This window comes from Oncorhynchus keta, chromosome 31 (genome assembly GCF_023373465.1).
Source record: "Oncorhynchus keta strain PuntledgeMale-10-30-2019 chromosome 31, Oket_V2, whole genome shotgun sequence".
Taxonomy (NCBI): Eukaryota; Metazoa; Chordata; class Actinopteri; order Salmoniformes; family Salmonidae; genus Oncorhynchus; species Oncorhynchus keta.
In genome coordinates this window covers 25,785,008-25,802,689 of record NC_068451.1, presented here as the reverse complement: position 1 = coordinate 25,802,689, position 17,682 = coordinate 25,785,008, and the positions used below count along the sequence as shown (strand labels likewise).

Genomic DNA, 17,682 nt, shown 5'->3' with positions numbered 1-17,682 from the left:
ACTATCACTCCTTCACTACACCTCTTTCTATACCACTATCACTCCTTCACTACACCTCTTTCTATACCACTATCACTCCTTCACTACACCTCTATCTATACCACTATCACTCCTTCACTACACCTCTTTATATACCACATCACTCCTTCACTACACCTTTTATACCACTATCACTACACCTCTTTATACCACTATCACTCCTTCACTACACCTCTTTCTATACCACTATCACTTCCTTCACTTACACCTCTTTCTATACCACTATCACTCCTTCACTACACCTCTTTCTATACCACTATCACTCCTTCACTACACCTCTTTCTATACCACTATCACTCCTTCACTACACCTCTTTCTATACCACTATCACTCCTTCACTACACCTCTTTATATACCACTATCACTCCTTCACTAAACCTCTTTCTATACCACTATCACTCCTTCACTACACCTCTTTATATATCATCACTCCTTCACTACACCTCTTTCTATACCACTATCACTCCTTCACTACACCTCTTTCTATACCACTATCACTCCTTCACTACACCTCTTTCTATACCACTATCACTCCTTCACTACACCTCTTTCTATACCACTATCACTCCTTCACTACACCTCTTTCTATACCACTATCACTCCTTCACTACACCTCTTTATATACCACTATCACTCCTTTACTACACCTCTTTCTATACCACTATCACTCCTTCACTACACCTCTTTATATACCACTATCACTCCTTCACCACACCACTTTCTATACCACAATCACTCCTTCACCACACCTCTTTCTATACCACTATCACTCCTTCACTAAACCTCTTTCTATACCACTATCACTCCTTCACTACACCCCTTTCTATACCACTATCACTCCTTCACTACACCTTTCTATACCACTATAACTCCTTCACTATACCTCTTTCTATACCACTATCACTCCTTCACCACACCTCTTTCTATACCACTATCACTCCTTCACTAAACCTCTTTCTATACCACTATCACTCCTTCACTACACCTCTTTATATACCACTATCACTCCTTCACTACACCTCTTTTCTATACCACTATCACTCCTTCACTAAACCTCTTTCTATACCACTATCACTCCTTCACTACACCTCTTTATGTATCATATCACTCCTTCACTACACCTCTTTCTATACCACTATCACTCCTTCACTATACCTCTTTCTATACCACTATCACTCCTTCACCACACATCTTTCTATACCACAATCATTCCTTCACTACACCTCTTTCTATACCACTATCACACTTTCACTACACCTGTCTATATACCACTACCACTACTTCACTACACCTCTTTTTATACCACTATCACTCCTTTACTACATCTCTTTCTATACCACTATCCCTCCTTCACTCCACCTTTCTATACCACTATCACTCATTCACTACACCTCTTTCTATACCACTATCACTCCTTCACCACACCTCTTTCTATACCACTATCACTCCTTCACCACATCTCTTTTTATACCACTATCACTCCTTCACTAAACCTCTTTCTATAACACTATCACTCCTTCACTACACCTCTTTCTATACCACTATCACTCCTTCACTAAACCTCTTTCTATACCACTATCACTCCTTCACTACACCTCTTTCTATACCACTATCACTCCTTCACTAAACCTCTTTCTATACCACTATCACTCCTTCACTACACCCCTTTCTATACCACTATCACTCCTTCACTACACCTTTCTATACCACTATAACTCCTTCACTAAACCTCTTTCTATACCACTATCACTCCTTCACTACACCTCTTTATGTATCATATCACTCCTTCACTACACCTCTTTCTATACCACTATCACTCCTTTACTACACCTCTTTCTATACCACAATAACTCCTTCACTACACCTCTTTCTATACCACTATCACTCCTTTACTACACCTCTTTCTATACCACAATCACTCCTTCACTACACCTCTTTCTATACCACTATCACTCCTTCACTACACCTCTTTCTATACCACTATCACTCCTTCACTACACCTCTCTCTATACCACTATCACTCCTTCACTACACCTCTTTCTATACCACTATCACTCCTTCACTACACCTCTTTCTATACCACTATCACTCCTTTACTACACCTCTTTATACCACTATCACTCCTTCACTACACCTCTTTCTATACCACTATCACTCCTTCACCACACCTCTTTCTATACCACTATCACTCCTTCACTACACCTCTTTATATATCACTATCACTCCTTTACTACATCTCTTTATATACCACTATCACTCCTTCACTACACCTCTTTATATATCACTATCACTCCTTCACTACACCTCTTTCTATACCACTATCACTCCTTCATTACACCTCTTTAGATCACTATCGCTCCTTTACTACACCTCTTTCGATACCACTATCATTCCTTCACTACACCTCTTTCTACACCACTATCACTCCTTCACTACACCTCTTTCTATACCACTATCACTCCTTCACTACACCTCTTTATATATCACTATCGCTCCTTTACTACACCTCTTTTTAGACCACTATCACTCCTTTACTACATCTCTTTCTATACCACTATCACTCCTTCACCACACCTCTTTATATACCACTATCACTCCTTCACTACACCTCTTTATATATCATTATCACTCCTTTACTACATCTCTTTATATACCACTATCACTCCTTCACTACACTTCTTTATATATCACTATCGCTCCTTTACTGCACCTCTTTCTATACCACTATCACTCCTTCACTACACCTCTTTATATATCACTATCGCTCCTTTACTACACCTCTTTCTATACCACTATCACTCCTTCATTACACCTCTATAGATCACTATCGCTCCTTTACTACACCTCTTTCGATACCACTATCATTCCTTCCCTACACCTCTTTCTATACCACAATCATTCCTTCACTACACCTCTTTCTATACCACTATCACACTTTCACGACACCTGTCTATATACCACTACCACTCCTTCACTATACCTCTTTCTATACCACTATCACTCCTTCACCACACCTCTTTCTATACCACTATCACTCCTTCACTAAACCTCTTTCTATACCACTATCACTCCTTCACTACACCTCTTTATGTATCACTATCACTCCTTCACTACACCTCTTTCTATACCACTATCACTCCTTTACTACACCTCTTTCTATACCACAATAATTCCTTCACTACACCTCTTTCTATACCACTATCACTCCTTTACTACACCTCTTTCTATACCACAATAATTCCTTCACTACACCTCTTTCTATACCACTATCACTCCTTCACCACACCTCTTTCTATACCACTATCACTCCTTCACTACACCTCTCTATACCACTATCACTCCTTCACTACACCTCTTTCTATACCACTATCACTCCTTCACTACACCTCTTTCTATACACTATCATTCACTACAACTTTTAGACCACTATCACTACTACATCTCTTTCTATACCACTATCACTCCTTCACCACACCTCTTTATATACCACTATCACTCCTTCACTACACCTCTTTATATATCACTATCACTCCTTTACTACATCTCTTTATATACCACTATCACTCCTTCACTACACCTCTTTATATATCACTATCGCTCCTTTACTACACCTCTTTCTATACCACTATCACTCCTTCATTACACCTCTATAGATCACTATCGCTCCTTTACTACACCTCTTTCGATACCACTATCATTCCTTCACTACACCTCTTTCTACACCACTATCACTCCTTCACTACACCTCTTTCTATACCACTATCACTCCTTCACTACACCTCTTTATATATCACTATCGCTCCTTTACTACACCTCTTTTTAGACCACTATCACTCCTTTACTACATCTCTTTCTATACCACTATCACTCCTTCACCACACCTCTTTATATACCACTATCACTCCTTCACTACACCTCTTTATATATCATTATCACTCCTTTACTACATCTCTTTATATACCACTATCACTCCTTCACCACACCACTTTCTATACCACTATCACTCCTTCACCACACCTCTTTCTATACCACTATCACTCCTTCACTACACCTCTTATATATCACCTCTTTCTATACCACACTCCTTCATTACACCTCTATAGATCACTATCACTCCTTTACTACACCTCTTTTTCTATACCACTATCATTCCTTCACCTACACCTCTTTCTATACCACAATCATTCCTTCACTACACCTCTTTCTATACCACTATCAGACTTTCACGACACCTGTCTATATACCACTACCACTCCTTCACTACACCTCTTTTTATACCACTATCACTCCTTTACTACACCTCTTTCTATACCACAATCATTCCTTCACTACACCTCTTTCTATACCACTATCACTCCTTCACCACACCACTTTCTATACCACTATCACTCCTTCACCACACCTCTTTCTATACCACTATCACTCCTTCACTACACCTCTTTCTATACCACTATCACTCCTTCACTACACCTCTTTATACCACTATCACTCCTTCACTACACCTCTTTCTATACCACTATCACTCCTTCACTACACCTCTTTCTATACCACTATCACTCCTTCACTACACCTCTTTCTATACCACTATCACTCCTTCACTACACCTCTTTATATACCACTATCACTCCTTCACTACACCTCTCTCTATACCACTATCACTCCTTCACTACACCTCTTTATATACCACTATCACTCCTTCACTACACCTCTTTATATATCACTATCGCTCCTTTACTACACCTCTTTCTATACCACTATCACTCCTTCACTACACCTCTTTATATATCACTATCGCTCCTTTACTACACCTCTTTCTATACCACTATCACTCCTTCACTACACCTCTTTCTATACCACTATCACTCCTTCACTACACCTCTTTCTATACCACTATCACTCCTTCACTACACCTCTTTCTATACCACTATCACTCCTTCACCACACCTCTTTCTATACCACAATCATTCCTTCACTACACCTCTTTCTATACCACTATCACACTTTCACTACACCTGTCTATATACCACTACCACTCCTTTACTACACCTCTTTATATACCACTATCACTCCTTTACTACATCTCTTTCTATACCACTATCACTCCTTCACTACACCTCTTTATATACCACTATCACTCCTTCACCACACCACTTTCTATACCACAATCACTCCTTCACCACACCTCTTTCTATACCACTATCACTCCTTCACTAAACCTCTTTCTATACCACTATCACTCCTTCACTACACCTCTTTCTATACCACTATCACTCCTTCACTACACCTTTCTATACCACTATAACTCCTTCACTATACCTCTTTCTATACCACTATCACCTTTCACTACACCTCTTTCTATACCACTCCCTTCACTACACCTCTTTATATATCATATCACTCCTTCACTACACCTCTTTCTATACCACTATCACTCCTTCACTACACCTCTTTCTATACCACAATCACTCCTTCACTACACCTCTTTCTATACCACTATCACTCCTTCACTACACCTCTTTCTATACCACTATCACTCCTTCACTACACCTCTTTCTATACCACTATCACTCCTTCACTACACCTCTTTCTATACCACTATCACTCCTTCACTACACCTCTTTCTATACCACTATCACTCCTTCACTACACCTCTTTCTATACCACTATCACTCCTTCACTACACCTCTTTATATATCACTATCACTCCTTCACTACACCTCTTTCTATACCACTATCACTCCTTCACTACACCTCTTTCTATACCACTATCACTCCTTCACTACACCTCTTTATATACCACTATCACTCCTTCACTACACCTCTTTATATATCACTATCACTCCTTTACTACACCTCTTTCTATACCACTATCACTCCTTCACTACACCTCTTTATATATCACTATCGCTCCTTTACTACACCTCTTTCTATACCACTATCACTCCTTCATTACACCTCTATAGATCACTATCGCTCCTTTACTACACCTCTTTCGATACCACTATCATTCCTTCTCTACACCTCTTTCTATACCACAATCATTCCTTCACTACACCTCTTTCTATACCACTATCACACTTTCACGACACCTGTCTATATACCACTACCACTCCTTCACTACACCTCTTTTTATACCACTATCGCTCCTTTACTACACCTCTTTCTATACCACTATCACTCCTTCACTACACCTCTTTATATATCACTATCGCTCCTTTACTACACCTCTTTTTATACCACTATCACTCCTTTACTACACCTCTTTATATACCACTATCACTCCTTCACTACACCTCTTTCTATATCACTATCACTCCTTTACTGCACCTCTTTCTATACCACTATCACTCCTTCACTACACCTCTTTATATATCACTATCACTCCTTCACTACACCTCTTTCTATACCACTATCACTCCTTCACTACACCTCTTTATATATCACTATCACTACACCTCTTTCTATACCACTATCACTCCTTCACTACACCTCTTTATATATCACTATCGCCCTTTACTACACCTCTTTCTATACCACTATCATTCCTTCACTACACCTCTTTCTATACCACAATCATTCCTTCACTACACCTCTTTCTATACCACTATCACACCTTTACTACACCTCTTTCTATACCACTAATCTTCACTACACCTCTTTCTATACCACTATCACTCCTTCACTCACCTCTTTCTATACCACTATCACTCCTTCACTACACCTCTTCTATACCACTATCACTCCTTCACTACACCTCTTTCTATACCACTATCACTCCTTCACTACACCTCTTTATATATCACTATCCTCCTTTACTACACCTCTTTAGACCACTATCACTCCTTTACTACACTCTTTCTATACCACTATCACTCCTTCACTACACCTCTTTATATACCACTATCACTCCTTCACTACACCTCTTTATATATCACTATCACTCCTTTACTACACCTCTTTCTATACCACTATCACTCCTTCACTACACCTCTTTATATATCACTATCGCTCCTTTACTACACCTCTTTCTATACCACTATCACTCCTTCATTACACTTCACTACACCTTTACTTTTTTATACCACTATCATTCCTTCACTACACCTCTTTCTATACCACTATCATTCCTTCACGCTACACCTCTTTCTATACCACTATCACACTTTCACTACACCTTTCTATATACCACTATCACTCCTTCACTACACCTCTTTCTATACCACTATCACTCCTTCACTACACCTCTTTCTATACCACTATCACTCCTTCACTACACCTCTTTATATATCACTATCACTCCTTTACTACACCTCTTTATACCACTATCACTCCTTCACTACACCTCTTTATATACCACTATCACTCCTTCACTACACCTCTTTATACCACTATCACTCCTTACTACACCTCTTTCTATACCACTATCACTCCTTCACTACCTTTTATATATCACTACTCCTTTACACACTCTTTCTATACCACTATCACTCCTTCACTACACCTCTTTATATATCACTATCACCTTTACTACACCTCTTTCTATACCACTATCACTCCTTCACTACACCTCTTTATATATCACTATCACTCCTTTACTACACCTCTTTCTATACCACTATCACTCCTTCACCACACCTCTTTCTATACCACAATCATTCCTTCACTACACCTCTTTCTATACCACTATCACACTTTCACTACACCTGTCTATATACCACTACCACTCCTTCACTACACCTCTTTTTATACCACTATCACTCCTTTACTACACCTCTTTCTATACCACTATCACTCCTTCACTACACCTCTTTATATATCACTATCACTCCTTTACTACACCTCTTTCTATACCACTATCACTCCTTCACTACACCTCTTTCTATACCACTATCACTCCTTCACTACACCTCTTTCTATACCACTATCACTCCTTCACCACACCTCTTTCTATACCACTATCACTCCTTCACTAAACCTCTTTCTATACCACTATCACTCCTTCACTACACCTCTTTCTATACCACTATCACTCCTTCACTACACCTCTTTCTATACCACTATCACTCCTTCACTACACCTCTTTCTATACCACTATCACTCCTTCACTACACCTCTTTCTATACCACTATCACTCCTTCACCACACCTCTTTCTATACCACTATCATTCCTTCACTACACCTCTTTCTATACCACTATCACACTTTCACTACACCTGTCTATATACCACTACCACTCCTTCACTACACCTCTTTATATACCACTATCACTCCTTTACTACACCTCTTTCTATACCACTATCACTCCTTCACTACACCTCTTTATATACCACTATCACTCCTTCACCACACCACTTTCTATACCACTATCACTCCTTTACCACACCTCTTTCTATACCCACTATCACTCCTTCACTAAACCTCTTTCTATACCACTATCACTCCTTCACTACACCTCTTTCTATACCACTATCACTCCTTCACTACACCTCTTTCTATACCACTATCACTCCTTCACTAAACCTCTTTCTATACCACTATCACTTTCACTACACCTCTTTATATATCACTATCACTCCTTCACTACACCTCTTTCTATACCACTATCACTCCTTCACTACACCTCTTTCTATACCACTATCACTCCTTCACTACACCTTTCTATACCACTATCACTCCTTCACTACACCTCTTTCTATACCACTATCACTCCTTCACTACACCTCTTTATATACACACTCCTTTCACTACACCTCTTTCTATACCACTACCACTCCTTCACTACACCTCTTTTTATACCACTATCACTCCTTTACTACACCTCTTTCTATACCACTATCATTCCTTCACTACACCTCTTTCTATACCACTATCACTCCTTCACTACACCTCTTTCTATACCACTATCACTCCTTCACTACACCTCTTTCTATACCACTATCACTCCTTCACTACACCTCTTTCTATACCACTATCATTCCTTCACTACACCTCTTTCTATACCACTATCACTCCTTCACTACACCTCTTTCTATACCACTATCACTCCTTCACTACACCTCTTTCTATACCACTATCACTCCTTCACTACACCTCTTTCTATACCACTATCACTCCTTCACTACACCTCTTTCTATACCACTATCACTCCTTCACTACACCTCTTTATATATCATATCACTCCTTCACTACACCTCTTTCTATACCACTATCACTCCTTCACTACACCTCTTTCTATACCACTATCACTCCTTCACTACACCTTTTTATACCACTATACCACTACACCTCTTTCTCCACTTCATTCCTTCACTACACCTCTTTCTATACCACTATCACACTTTCACTACACACCTTCTATACCACTACCACTCCTTCACTACACCTCTTTTTATACCACTATCACTCCTTCACTACACCTCTTTCTATACCACTATCACTCCTTCACTACACCTCTTTATATATCACTATCGCTCCTTTACTACACCTCTTTTTATACCACTATCACTCCTTTACTACACCTCTTTCTATACCACAATCATTCCTTCACTACACCTCTTTCTATACCACTATCACTCCTTCACCACACCACTTTCTATACCACTATCACTCCTTCACCACACCTCTTTCTATACCACTATCACTCCTTCACTAAACCTCTTTCTATACCACTATCACTCCTTCACTACACCTCTTTATATATCACTATCACTCCTTTACTACACCTCTTTCTATACCACTATCACTCCTTCACTACACCTCTTTCTATACCACTATCACTCCTTCACTACACCTCTTTCTATACCACTATCACTCCTTCACTACACCTCTTTCTATACCACTATCACTCCTTCACTACACCTCTTTATATATCACTATCACTCCTTCACTACACCTCTTTCTATACCACTATCACTCCTTCACTACACCTCTTTCTATACCACTATCACTCCTTCACTACACCTTTCTATACCACTATAACTCCTTCACTATACCTCTTTCTATACCACTATCACTCCTTCACTACACCTCTTTCTATACCACTATCACTCCTTCACTACACCTCTTTATATATCATATCACTCCTTCACTACACCTCTTTCTATACCACTATCACTCCTTCACTACACCTCTTTCTATACCACTATCACTCCTTCACTACACCTCTTTCTATACCACTATCACTCCTTCACTACACCTCTCTCTATACCACTATCACTCCTTCACTACACCTCTTTATATACCACTATCACTCCTTTACTACACCTCTTTCTATACCACTATCACTCCTTCACTACACCTCTTTCTATACCACTATCACTCCTTCACTACACCTCTTTCTATACCACTATCACTCCTTCACTACACCTCTTTATATATCACTATCGCTCCTTTACTACACCTCTTTCTATACCACTATCACTCCTTCACTACACCTCTTTATATATCACTATCGCTCCTTTACTACACCTCTTTCTATACCACTATCACTCCTTCACTACACCTCTTTATATACCACTATCACTCCTTTACTACACCTCTTTCTATACCACTATCACTCCTTCACTACACCTCTTTATATACCACTATCACTCCTTCACTACACCTCTTTCTATACCACTATCACTCCTTCACTACACCTCTTTCTATACCACTATCACACTTTCACTACACCTGTCTTATACCACTACCACTACTACACCTCTTTATACCACTATCACTCCTTCACTACACCTCTTTCTATACCACTATCACTCCTTCACTACACCTCTTTCTATACCACTATCACTCCTTCACTACACCTCTTTCTATACCACTATCACTCCTTCACTACACCTCTTTCTATACCACTATCACACCTTCACTACACCTGTCTATACCACTATCCTTCACTACACCTCTTTCTTACCACTATCACTCCTTCACTACACCTCTTTCTATACCACTACCACTCCTTCACTACACCTCTTTTTTATACCACTATCACTCCTTCACTACACCTCTTTCTATACCACTATCACTCCTTCACTACACCTCTTTATATATCACTATCACTCCTTCACTACACCTCTTTCTATACCACTATCACTCCTTCACTACACCTCTTTATATATCACTATCACTCCTTCACTACACCTCTTTCTATACCACTATCACTCCTTCACTACACCTCTTTCTATACCACTATCACTCCTTCACTCCACCTTTCTATACCACTATAACTCCTTCACTATACCTCTTTCTATACCACTATCACTCCTTCACCACACCTCTTTCTATACCACAATCATTCCTTCACTACACCTCTTTCTATACCACTATCACACTTTCACTACACCTGTCTATATACCACTACCACTCCTTTACTACACCTCTTTATATACCACTATCACTCCTTTACTACACCTCTTTCTATACCACTATCACTCCTTCACTACACCTCTTTATATACCACTATCACTCCTTCACCACACCACTTTCTATACCACAATCACTCCTTCACCACACCTCTTTCTATACCACTATCACTCCTTCACTAAACCTCTTTCTATACCACTATCACTCCTTCACTACACCTTTCTATACCACTTTCTATACCACTATCACTCCTTCACTACACCTCTTTCTATACCACTATCACTCCTTCACTACACCTTTCTATACCACTATCACTCCTTCACTAAACCTCTTTCTATACCACTATCACTCCTTCACTACACCTCTTTATATATCATATCACTCCTTCACTACACCTCTTTCTATACCACTATCACTCCTTTACTACACCTCTTTCTATACCACTATCTCTCCTTCACCACACCTCTTTCTATACCACTATCACTCCTTCACTACACCTCTTTCTATACCACTATCACTCCTTCACTACACCTCTTTCTATACCACTATCATTCCTTCACTACACCTCTTTCTATACCACTATCACTCCTTCACTACACCTCTTTATATACCACTATCACTCCTTCACTACACCTCTTTATATATCACTATCGCTCCTTTACTACACCTCTTTCTATACCACTATCACTCCTTCACTACACCTCTTTATATATCACTATCGCTCCTTTACTACACCTCTTTCGATACCACTATCATTCCTTCACTACACCTCTTTCTATACCACAATCATTCCTTCACTACACCTCTTTCTATACCACTATCACACTTTCACGACACCTGTCTATATACCACTATCACTCCTTCACTACACCTCTTTCTATACCACTAATCACTACTACACCTCTTTATACCACTATCACCCTTTACTACACCTCTTTATATACCACTATCACTCCTTCACTACACCTCTTTATATATCACTATCACTCCTTTACTACACCTCTTTTATACCACTATCACTCCTTCACTACACCTCTTTCTATACCACTATCACTCCTTCACTACACCTCTTTATATACCACTATCACTCCTTCACTACACCTCTTTATATACCACTATCACTCCTTCACTACACCTCTTTATATACCACTATCACTCCTTCACTACACCTCTTTCTATACATCACTATCGCTCCTTTACTACACCTCTTTCTATACCACTATCACTCCTTCACTACACCTCTTTATATATCACTATCGCTCCTTTACTACACCTCTTTCTATACCACTATCATTCCTTCACTACACCTCTTTCTATACCACAATCATTCCTTCACTACACCTCTTTCTATACCACTATCACTCCTTCACCACACCTCTTTCTATACCACTATCACTCCTTCACTACACCTCTTTCTATACCACTATCACTCCTTCACTACACCTCTTTCTATACCACTATCACTCCTTCACTACACCTTTATATACACTATCACTCTTTACTATACCACTATCATTCCTTCACTACACCTCTTTCGATACCACTATCATTCACTACACCTCTTTCTATACCACAATCATTCCTTCACTACACCTCTTTCTATACCACTATCACACTTTCACGACACCTGTCTATATACCACTATCACTCCTTCACTACACCTCTTTCTATACCACTACCACTCCTTCACTACACCTCTTTTTTATACCACTATCACTCCTTCACTACACCTCTTTCTATACCACTATCATTCCTTCACTACACCTCTTTATATATCACTATCGCTCCATCACTACACCTCTTTCTATACCACTATCACTCCTTCACTACACCTCTTTATATATCACTATCACTCCTTCACTACACCTTTTTATACCACTATAACTCCTTCACTACACCTCTTTCTATACCACTATCACTCCTTCACTACACCTCTTTCTATACCACTATCACTCCTTCACTACACCTCTTTATATATCATATCACTCCTTCACTACACCTCTTTCTATACCACTATCACTCCTTCACTACACCTCTTTCTATACCACTATCATTCCTTCACTACACCTCTTTCTATACCACTATCACTCCTTTACTACACCTCTTTCTATACCACAATCATTCCTTCACTACACCTCTTTCTATACCACTATCACTCCTTCACTACACCTCTTTCTATACCACTATCACTCCTTCACTAAACCTCTTTCTATACCACTATCACTCCTTCACTACACCTCTTTATATATCATATCACTCCTTCACTACACCTCTTTCTATACCACTATCACTCCTTCACTACACCTCTTTCTATACCACTATCACTCCTTCACTACACCTCTTTCTATACCACTATCACTCCTTCACTACACCTCTTTATATATCACTATCACTCCTTTACTACACCTCTTTTATACCACTATCACTCCTTTACTACATCTCTTTCTATACCACTATCACTCCTTCACTACACCTCTTTATATACCACTATCACTCCTTCACTACACCTCTTTATATATCACTATCGCTCCTTTACTGCACCTCTTTCTATACCACTATCACTCCTTCACTACACCTCTTTATATATCACTATCACTCCTTTACTACACCTCTTTCTATACCACTATCACTCCTTCACTACACCTCTTTATATATCACTATCGCTCCTTTACTACACCTCTTTCTATACCACTATCACTCCTTCATTACACCTCTATATATCACTATCGCTCCTTTACTACACCTCTTTCGATACCACTATCATTCCTTCACTACACCTCTTTCTACACCACTATCACTCCTTCACTACACCTCTTTCTATACCACTATCACTCCTTCACTACACCTCTTTCTATACCACTATCACTCCTTCACTACACCTCTCTTTATACCACTATCACTCCTTCACTACACCTCTTTCTTCACTATCACTCCTTTACTACACCTCTTTCTATACCACTATCATTCCTTCACTACACCTCTTTCTATACCACTATCACTCCTTCACTACACCTCTTTCTATACCACTATCACTCCTTCACTACACCTCTTTATATATCACTATCCTCCTTTACTACACCTCTTTCTATACCACTATCACTCCTTCACTACACCTCTTTCTATACACTATCGCTCCTTCACTACTACACCTCTTTCTATACCACTATCATTCCTTCACTACACCTCTTTATACCACTATCACTCCTTTACTACACCTCTTTCTATACCACAATCATTCCTTCACTACACCTCTTTCTATACCACTATCACACTTTCACTACACCTGTCTATATACCACTACCACTCCTTCACTACACCTATACCACTATCACTCCTTTACTACACCTCTTTCTATACCACTATCACTCCTTCACTACACCTCTTTATATACCACTATCACTCCTTCACTACACCTCTTTATATATCACTATCACTCCTTTACTACACCTCATACCACTATCACTCCTTTACTACATATACCACTATCACTCCTTCACTACACCTCTTTATATACCACTATCACTCCTTCACTACACCTCTTTATATATCACTATCACTCCTTTACTACACCTCTTTCTATACCACTATCACTCCTTCACTACACCTCTTTATATATCACTATCACTCCTTTACTACACCTCTTTCTATACCACTATCACTCCTTCACTACACCTCTTTCTATACCACTATCACTCCTTCACTACACCTCTTTATACCACTACCACTATCATTCCTTCACTACACCTCTTTCTATACCACTATCACTCCTTCACTACACCTCTTTCTATACCACTATCATTCCTTCACTACACCTCTTTCTATACCACTATCACTCCTTCACTACACCTCTTTCTATACCACTATCACTCCTTCACTACACCTATACCACTATCACTCCTTCACTACACCTCTTTCTATACCACTATCACTCCTTCACTACACCTCTTTATATACCACTATCACTCCTTCACTACACCTCTTTATATACCACTATCACTCCTTCACTACACCTCTTTCTATACCACTATACCACTACACCTCACACTATCCCTTCACTACACCTCTTTTATACCACTATCACTCCTTTACTACACCTCTTTCTATACCACTATCACTCCTTCACTACACCTCTTTATATACCACTATCACTCCTTCACTACACCTCTTTCTATATCACTATCACTCCTTTACTACACCTCTTTCTATACCACTATCACTCCTTCACTACACCTCTTTATATATCACTATCACTCCTTCACTACACCTCTTTCTATACCACTATCACTCCTTCATTTACACTACTATCACCTTTTACACCTATACCACTATCACTCCTTCACTACACCTCTTTCTATACCACTATCACTCCTTCACTACACCTCTCTCTATACCACTATCACTCCTTCACTACACCTCTTTCTATACCACTATCACTCCTTCACTACACCTCTTTATATATCACTATCGCTCCTTTACTACACCTCTTTCTATACCACTATCACTCCTTCACTACACCTCTTTATATATCACTATCGCTCCTTTACTACACCTCTTTCTATACCACTATCACTCCTTCACTACACCTCTTTCTATACCACTATCTCTCCTTCACTCCACCTTTCTATACCACTATAACTCCTTCACTACACCTCTTTCTATACCACTATCACACTTTCACTACACCTGTCTATATACCACTACCACTCCTTTACTACACCTCTTTATATACCACTATCACTCCTTTACTACATCTCTTTCTATACCACTATCACTCCTTCACTACACCTCTTTCTATACCACTATCACTCCTTCACTACACCTCTTTCTATACCACTATCACTCCTTCACTACACCTCTTTCTATACCACTATCACTCCTTCACTACACCTTTCTATACCACTATCACTTCCTTCACTACACCTCTTTCTATACCACTATCACTCCTTCACTACACCTTTCTATACCACTATCACTCCTTCACTAACCTCTTTCTATACCACTATCACTCCTTCACTACACCTCTTTATATATCACTATCACTCCTTCACTACACCTCTTTATACCACTATCACTCCTTTACTACACCTCTTTCTATACCACTATCACTCCTTCACTACACCTCTTTCTATACCACTATCACTCCTTTACACCTACACTATCTCTTTACTACACCTCTTCTATACCACTATCATTCCTTCACTACACCTCTTTCTATACCACTATCACTCCTTCACTACACCTCTTTCTATACCACTATCACTCCTTCACTACACCTCTTTATATATCACTATCGCTCCTTTACTACACCTCTTTCTATACCACTATCACTCCTTCACTACACCTCTTATATACACTATCGCTCCTTTACTACACCTCTTTCGATACCACTATCATTCCTTCACTACACCTCTTTCTATACCACTATCACTCCTTCACTACACCTCTTTCTATACCACAATCATTCCTTCACTACACCTCTTTCTATACCACTATCACACTTTCACTACACCTGTCTATATACCACTACCACTCCTTCACTACACCTCTTTTTATACCACTATCACTCACCTCTTTCTATACACTATCACTCTTTCTTTATACCACTATCACTCCTTCACTACACCTCTTTATATACCACTATCACTCCTTCACTACACCTCTTTATACCACTATCACTCCTTTACTACATCTCTTTCTATACCACTATCACTCCTTTACTACATCTCTTTATATACCACTATCACTCCTTCACTACACCTCTTTATATATCACTATCGCTCCTTTACTACACCTCTTTCTATACCACTATCACTCCTTCACTACACCTCTTTATATATCACTATCGCTCCTTTACTACACCTCTTTCTATACCACTATCACTCCTTCATTACACCTCTTTATATATCACTATCGCTCCTTTACTACACCTCTTTATACCACTATCATTCCTTCACTACACCTCTTTTCTATACCACAATCATTCCTTCACTACACCTCTTTCTATACCACTATCACTCCTTCACTACACCTCTTTCTATACCACTATCACTCCTTCACTACACCTCTTTATATATCACTATCGCTCCTTTACTACACCTCTTTCTATACCACTATCACTCCTTCATACACACTATATATCACTATCGCTCCTTTACTACACCTCTTTCTATACCACTATCACTCCTTCACTACACCTCTTTCTATACCACTATCACTCCTTCACTACACCTCTTTCTATACCACAATCATTCCTTCACTACACCTCTTTCTATACCACTATCACACTTT

General features: G+C 39.3%; 1 protein-coding gene and 2 long non-coding RNA genes across 15 annotated transcripts in view; 1 reads left to right on the top strand and 2 right to left on the bottom strand.

Annotated features, from left to right (window-relative positions):
- Positions 1 to 17,682, top strand: part of LOC118376433 (chloride channel protein 1-like) — a 96,596-nt gene that overhangs the window by 44,395 nt on the left and 34,519 nt on the right. The gene's annotated exons all lie outside the window — the stretch shown is intronic.
- LOC127914248 (uncharacterized) lies at positions 365 to 16,192 on the bottom strand. 2 transcript variants are annotated; one of them, XR_008087823.1, is made up of 5 exons: positions 15,774 to 16,192; positions 3,190 to 3,359; positions 1,803 to 1,869; positions 923 to 1,024; positions 365 to 482 (listed from the first exon to the last, which is right to left on the bottom strand). It is a non-coding gene; the product is annotated as an uncharacterized LOC127914248 (long non-coding RNA). The 2 variants fall into 2 exon arrangements; XR_008087824.1 differs by lacking the exons at positions 365 to 482; positions 923 to 1,024; positions 1,803 to 1,869 and adding an exon at positions 1,086 to 1,160 and having other exon boundaries at positions 3,156 to 3,359.
- LOC127914253 (uncharacterized) lies at positions 5,003 to 12,654 on the bottom strand. Of its 9 annotated transcripts, none has more exons than XR_008087833.1 (3): positions 12,600 to 12,654; positions 8,790 to 8,857; positions 5,003 to 5,051 (listed from the first exon to the last, which is right to left on the bottom strand). It is a non-coding gene; the product is annotated as an uncharacterized LOC127914253 (long non-coding RNA). The 9 variants fall into 9 exon arrangements; XR_008087836.1 differs by lacking the exon at positions 12,600 to 12,654 and adding an exon at positions 12,062 to 12,116; XR_008087839.1 differs by lacking the exon at positions 12,600 to 12,654 and adding an exon at positions 10,439 to 10,493.